This window comes from Pseudorasbora parva, chromosome 21 (genome assembly GCF_024679245.1).
Source record: "Pseudorasbora parva isolate DD20220531a chromosome 21, ASM2467924v1, whole genome shotgun sequence".
Lineage (NCBI taxonomy): Eukaryota > Metazoa > Chordata > Actinopteri > Cypriniformes > Gobionidae > Pseudorasbora > Pseudorasbora parva.
The window spans coordinates 18,977,232-18,983,503 of NC_090192.1; positions in this window are offsets into that span (position 1 = coordinate 18,977,232).

Sequence of the window (6,272 nt, forward strand, 5' to 3'; positions counted from 1 at the left end):
CGACTCACTAAAGTTACACCACAGGTGGGCAGTATACAGTGGAGTGCAATACGTTTTGAAGAGGGAGATTTTAACATCAGGTGTGCACATGTGAAATTTGCGTGCCAGCATGTTTGCCTGCCCATACAGTTTTCCATACTGACGCAAAGTAAAGTTGTCACTAAGGCACCAACTAACTTTTGGGATGATTTTTGAGAGGAGATTGTAGCTTTAGCTTTATTTCCTGTTTATTTCACACCAACATAATTTCACTAGTTCACACTTACATCAAATTGAATAGAGTAAAGATTAAGCATATTTGGGGTGCTGTCCAGGGGAGGGCTCCGGGCTCGGAATTTGGCCCGAACCCAGAGTACCCCAAATATTTATATTTAAAATATGCAACAAAAGCAAATTTTGCCTTCAAACAACACAACTTGCAAACAAGTATATAAGCTATTTCCGTCAATCATTACACAATGGAAAACACAATACAGAACTCAGTGTAAAGAAATGCTTTGATGCATTTTTTTATTGATCATCATCATACGAGGGTGTACCCTAAACTACTCATTGACAAGGCGAGAGTGGTGGAACGCCACATTGTCCCAGATAATGACGAAGAGTGGCATGCCAGGCCTCAACAGCCCTCTCTCCTCGGGTGGGATCAGCCTCTCATGAAGTGCATTCAGGAATTTGAGTTATGAGGTCAACTTAAATAAAGACATGATGTGCCCTCTCAACTTCAAGCTCCATTATTCTCTGAGTAAAAAAAGCTATGATATGACAAGGCATTACAGTATAGTAATGTATCCTTACCTCCACATATTGCCATCTGGCTTCCTTCACAACGTCAGAGATCCTTTGAAATGGAACTCTATAGAGCTGCTTCATGGCCATATGGTTCCATCTTAGGATGCGGCCAGTGGTGCTCAAGCTCACTTAGTTCCTAAATGTGCCCTGACCTGCGATCACTGCTTCCCTGATTTCACGCAGCCTTATGGCATTGTTTGCTATGACCATGTTTACAATGGCCGCCTCCTGCTCAGCACTAAACATTTTTCCTCTATCACCAGAGAATGGTAGAATCTGGATTCTATAAAGAATACATGTAATGCAAATGATGAATCAGTTACATAAAGTATATCACTAAAGATTGTTCTGTATCTACTGTACAGGTCAGACTCTTTGTCCAGCCTCTCTAAAAGAAAGGCCATGATTGACAACATGATCAATAACAGTTACCCGAATTCCATCTGGAACCTAAGCCCTTCCAACTACACCTCCCCCTCGCACACCTCTTCCTCTGTCCCCTCTACCTCTTCCTCTCACTCTCATCTGCCTTAGACCTCCACCATCCATGCTGGCAAAGAACAACACAGACGTGGCACCTTTTTTTTAATAAGGCCTGCAGACTGATTGCTAATTGAAGATTTGTGTAAAGGAGTGTCAAACAGGTGCTTCAGTGATTTCATACTAATCTAGATAGTTTCTAATAGTTAGGAATACATGGTTTCTGTTTGGTTACCATAGCTAAAACAATGGAGTTCGTACTGCTTGAATGACATCCGTTTTAACTGTTTTGCAAAAGGGTGGGAAAAATGTGTCAATCCAATGAGAAAGTGTTAACACTTTTGCAAGACATGTCTTCTGCTCTGCTGAGATAGTGATGATGAAAACTGCGTGGATCCTAGTTTCTTTAACCAGGTCAAAGCAAACAAAAAAAAACGTTATTGCATTGACAATTATACAGTAAAAAGAAGACTTTCAGGAGTGATGTTTTTGGAAACAGAAAAAGACAAACACTGTAATGTCTGGACGAGGAAGAGTAAGAGCAAGGGGCCCAGGGAGAAGAGCAGGCCTAGTGAGAGATACAGTGAGAGGTGCAGGAGCAGTGCAGGAGCAGTAAGAGGTGCAGGAGTAGTGAGAGATGCAGGAGCAGTGAGAGGTGCAGGAGCAGTGAGAAATACAGTGAGAGGTGCAGGAGCAGTGAGAGATGCAGGAGCAGTGAGAGAAGCAGTGAGAGGTGCAGGAGTAGTGAGAGATGCAGGAGCAGTGAGAGGTGCAGGAGCAGTGAGAGATGCTGAAGCATTGAGAGGTGCAGGAGCAGTGAGAGATGCAGTGAGAGGTGCAGGAGCAGTGAGTGATGCAGGAGCAGTAAGAGATGCAGGAGCAGTGAGAGATGCAGTGAGAGGTGCAGGGGCAGTGAGAGGTGCAGGAGCAGTGAGAGATGCAGGAGCAGTGAGAGAGGCAGGAGCAGTGAGAGATGCAGGAGCAGTGAGCGATGCAGGAGCAGTGAGAGATGCAGTGAGAGATGCAGGAGCAGTGAGAGATGCAGGGGCAGTGAGAGATGCAGGATCAGTGAGAGATGCAGGAGCTGTGAGAGATGCAGGAGCAGTGAGAGATGCAGTGAGATGTGCAGGAGCAGCAAGAGATGCAGGAGCTGTGAGAGATGCAGGTGGTGTGAGAGGAGCTGTGAGAGATGCAGGTGCAGTGAGAGATGTAGTGAGATGTGCCAGAGCAGTGAGAGATGCAGGAGCAGTGAGAGGTGCAGGAGCAGTGAGAGATGCAGGAGCAGTGAGAGATGCAGGAGCAGTGAGAGGTGCAGGAGCAGTGAGAGATGCAGGAGCAGTGAGAGATGCAGGAGCAGTGAGAGATGCAGGAGCAGTGAGAGGTGCAGGAGCGGTGAGATATGCAGGAGCAGTGAGAGGTGCAGGAGCAGTGAGAGATACAGGAGCAGTGAGAGATGCAGGAGCAGTGAGAGGTGCAGAAGCAGTGAGCGATGCAGGAGCAGTGAGAGATGCAGGAGCAGTGAGAGATGCAGGGGCAGTGAGAGATGCAGGAGCAGTGAGAGATGCAGGAGCAGTGAGAGATGCAGGAGCAGTGAGAGATGCAGGAGCAGGGAGAGGTGCAGGAGCAGTGAGCGATGCAGGAGCAGTGAGAGGTGCAGTGAGAGATGCAGGAGCAGTGAGAGATGCAGGATCAGTGAGAGATGCAGATGCAGTGAGAGATGCAGGAGCAGTGAGAGATGCAGGAGCAGTGAGAGATGTCGGAGCAGTGATCGATGCAGGAGCAGTGAGAGATGTAGGAGCAGTGAGAGATGCAGGAGCAGTGAGAGATGCAGGAGCAGTGAGAGGTGCAGGAGCGGTGAGAGATGCAGGAGCAGTGAGAGGTGCAGGAGCAGTGAGAGATACAGGAGCAGTGAGAGATGCAGGAGCAGTGAGAGATGCAGGAGCAGTGAGAGGTGCAGGAGCAGTGAGCGATGCAGGAGCAGTGAGAGGTGCAGGAGCAGTGAGCGATGCAGGAGCAGTGAGAGATGCAGTGAGAGATGCAGGATCAGTGAGAGATGCAGACGCAGTGAGAGATGCAGGATCAGTGAGAGATGCAGACGCAGTGAGAGATGCAGGGGCAGTGAGAGATGCAGGAGCAGTGAGAGATGCAGGAGCAGTGAGAGGTGCAGGAGCAGTGAGCGATGCAGGAGCAGTGAGAGGTGCAGTGAGAGATGCAGGAGCAGTGAGAGATGCAGGATCAGTGAGAGATGCAGAAGCAGTGAGAGATGCAGGAGCAGTGAGAGATGCAGGAGCAGTGAGCGATGTCGGAGCAGTGATCGATGCAGGAGCAGTGAGAGATGTAGCAGCAGTGAGAGGTGCAGTGAGAGATGCAGGAGCAGTGAGAGGTGCAGGAGCAGTGAGAGGTGCAGGAGCAGTAAGAGGTGCCGGAGCAGTGGGAGATGCAGGAGCAGTGAGAGGTGCAGGAGCAGTGAGATATGCAGTGAGAGGTGCAGGAGCAGTGAGAGGTGCAGGAGCAGTGAGAGATGCAGGAGCAGTGAGAGATGCAGGAGCAGTGAGAGATGCAGGAGCAGTGAGAGATGTCGGAGCAGTGATCGATGCAGGAGCAGTGAGAGATGTAGGAGCAGTGAGAGATGCTGGATCAGTAAGAGATGCAGGAGCAGTGAGAGATGCAGGAGCAGTGAGAGGTGCAGGGAGCAGTGAGAGGTGCAGGAGCAGTAAGAGGTGCCGGAGCAGTGAGAGATGCAGGAGCAGTGAGAGGTGCAGGAGCAGTGAGAGGTGCAGGAGCAGAGAGAAATGCAGGAGCAGTGAGAGAAGTAGGAGCAGTGAGAGGTGCAGGAGCAGTGAGATATGCAGTGAGAGGTGCCGGAGCAGTGAGAGATGCCGGAGCAGTGAGAGATGCTGGATCAGTGAGAGATGCAGGAACAGTGAGAGATTTGCAAGACATGCAAATCTGCAAGACATGTCTTCTGCTCTGCTGAGATAGTGATGATGAAAACTGCGTGGATCCTAGTTTCTTTAACCAGGTCAAAGCAAACAAAAAAAAAAGTTATTGTATTGACAATTATACAGTAAAAAGAAGACTTTCAGAAGTGAGAGATGCAGGAGCAGTGAGAGATGCAGGAGCAGTGAGCGATGCAGGAGCAGTGAGAGGTGCAGTGAGAGATGCAGGAGCAGTGAGAGATGCAGGATCAGTGAGAGATGCAGAAGCAGTGAGAGATGCAGGAGCAGTGAGAGATGCAGGAGCAGTGAGAGATGTCGGAGCAGTGATCGATGCAGGAGCAGTGTGATATAGGAGCAGTGAGAGACGCTGGATCAGTAAGAGATGCAGGAGCAGTGAGAGATGCAGGAGCAGTGAGAGGTGCAGTGAGAGATGCAGGAGCAGTGAGAGGTGCAGGAGCAGTAAGAGGTGCCGGAGAAGTGGGAGATGCAGGAGCAGTGAGAGGTGCAGGAGCAGTGAGAGATGCAGGAGCAGTGAGAGAAGTAGGAGCAGTGAGAGGTGCAAGAGCAGTGAGATATTCAGTGAGAGGTGCAGGAGCAGTGAGAGGTGCAGGAGCAGTGAGAGATGCAGGAGCAGTGAGAGATGGAGGAGCAGTGAGAGATGCTGGATCAGTAAGAGATGCAGGAGCAGTGAGAGGTGCAGTGAGAGATGCAGGAGCAGTGAGAGATGCAGTGAGAGATGCAGGAGCAGTGACAGATGCAGTGAGAGAGGTTACACCTATGTATATCAATAACCCTCAACGAACCGTTGCACACTGTACATGAATACAATCGATATTATTGGTTACTTCAATAACACCAACTTATTGCTGCCTAGAAGAACAAGCGGGTGAAGAAGATGATGAAGATGAAGCCACCACCACTCCATGTTCTCCTGAGAGCTCATCTTTACAAACTAATACAAAGCACCGCGAGATCATTCTAATATGCACAGGTCAGAGAGAACCTGTCCATCAAAAGCTCTTTATCCAATCAGAGTAGATCACTGTTAAGCCCGCCCCCACGAGAGGATTGTGTCAAAAAAGCAAACGAAAAACTGAGAAATGTAAGCGAAATCTTAGGCAATGCATTCACAATCCACGATTTGCGAAAACGAATCTTTGAAAACCATTAACAAAGAATGAAGCATACTGAATATCAAGTTACATTTGTGCGACGGAGTTCATTTTTTTCATTTTCAATGTGTTTTTCTTCTTTTGTAATGGCATATTTTTGATAGTTTCTGAAAAAGTTTGTTCAGTTTTACAAAGTTTCGTTCAGTTTTAGAGTTTCATTCAGTTTTATAAAGTTTTGTTCAGTTTTATTGAGACAAAGGTAATTCCATACCATTACAGTCTGTAAAAAGGGTCCATGAACCAAGAGCTAACGTTACATTTACGTGTTTTATCGTGACAATTTATCTGTTCAATATAATACCTTAATCAGCTGTTAAAAAATAAAACGCCATCTCCACATCGTTTTAACATTTCAATTCCATAATTTCTTTCCTTCTCCGAAAAGACAAGCCAATCTTGATCGATGATCATTTTATTACGAGCTATGCCCAGTTCTCTTTTTGCAATCAGATCAAGTTCCTCTATTCCAACACGGAAGTGACTTAAACTGCAGTTCATCGATTGTCCGCTGGAGCCAGGCTCCAAAAGGGAGTCAATTCTGTATCTCCCCATGTTAAATTGCCCAACTTTACAGCAGAAAAAAATAAATAAAAATGTACAGCCTGGTACAAAAGGTGGTTTTGGTCTATACCGCAAATTTTGCCCTTCATGACAACTGAGGGGGGTAATTTTTTTTCTCATCTGAAAAAAAAACCTCATCTGTTTTTAAATTATATTCAACCTTAAAGTTCTACATAACTAAGGGTGTCGCCACTTGAGTTCCACAATGGTTGCGCGAGGTGGGTGTGGTTTCAGCAACAAGTCACCTCAGCTCCACCACGTCCCGACCCGTCTGTGCCCATTTTCAGTTATCCAGGAGTGACATGCGGTGATGCGCTGCTTGCCATAA